The sequence below is a fragment of the Gallinula chloropus genome (assembly GCF_964237585.1).
Source record: "Gallinula chloropus genome assembly, chromosome: 4".
Classification (NCBI taxonomy): domain Eukaryota; kingdom Metazoa; phylum Chordata; class Aves; order Gruiformes; family Rallidae; genus Gallinula; species Gallinula chloropus.
In genome coordinates this window covers 91,838,015-91,838,977 of record NC_140088.1, presented here as the reverse complement: position 1 = coordinate 91,838,977, position 963 = coordinate 91,838,015, and positions in this window count along the sequence as shown.

Here is a 963-nt window from a genome sequence, read left to right as displayed (position 1 = left end):
GAGATAAGCCCCGGCGCTCCCCCCCTTCCCCCGCACCGCGCATGCGCGGCGCCGCGGCGGGCGCGTCTCGCTCCGGGCACGTGATTTCCTCTCCGCGGCGGGAGCGCCGTGACGTCAGAGGGGCCGCGGCGGGAAGTTTCGAAAGGCGGAGGGAGAGCGGCGGCGGCTGCCGCGAGCGCGCGCCTCAGCCCGGGCTCGGTGAGGCGGGCGGGGCGGCCCCGGGGGGCGGGGAGGGGCGGCGCTGGCGGCCGCGGGCGCGGCCCCGGCCCCGGGCAGGCGGCTTTGAGTCGGCCGCCGCCGCGCTGAAGGAGCCGATGCGCTCGCGGGGGGTGGCGGGCCCGTCCCGGCGGCGCGGGGGGAGCGCGGGCAGGGCTCGGCAGCCGCCCGCTGCCCGCTGCGGGAGCCACGCTGCGCGCGTTGGGGCGCGCGGCTGCCGAGCGCGCGGCGGCCGTAAGCGAAGCGGTGAATCCCCGTCCCCTTTCAGCCCCTCCGCGGCGGCGCAGCGGACGGCCCGGCCTTGCCCCCGGGATCCTTCCCGCCGCTGTGCCGTTCGGGGACTGGATCGAGGTGACAGCCGCTGGTCGTAGTAGAATCACAGGATGCCTTCGGTAGGAAGGGACCTTTCAATGCTGAGGTGGTTTGGCCCTGGCTAGAGGCTAAATGCCCACCAAAGCCACTCTATCACTCCCCTTTTCACGCAAAAAGGGGAGAAAATATACATTGGGAGGCTTAGGATTTGAGATAAAGACAGAGAGGGATCACTCTGCAATTAGTGTCATGGGCAAAACAGACTCAACACGCAATAAAGGGAAAAAACTAAATTATTACACTACAACTACACACCCGGAGACACCAGAGTCAGGTAATGAGAAGTGCGGCCAGGTCACAAGGCACCTTCCCCCCACCCCTCCCTTCTTAGCAGACTTAAATTTATTCCCCATTTTACTCCCTTCTTCCCCCCCA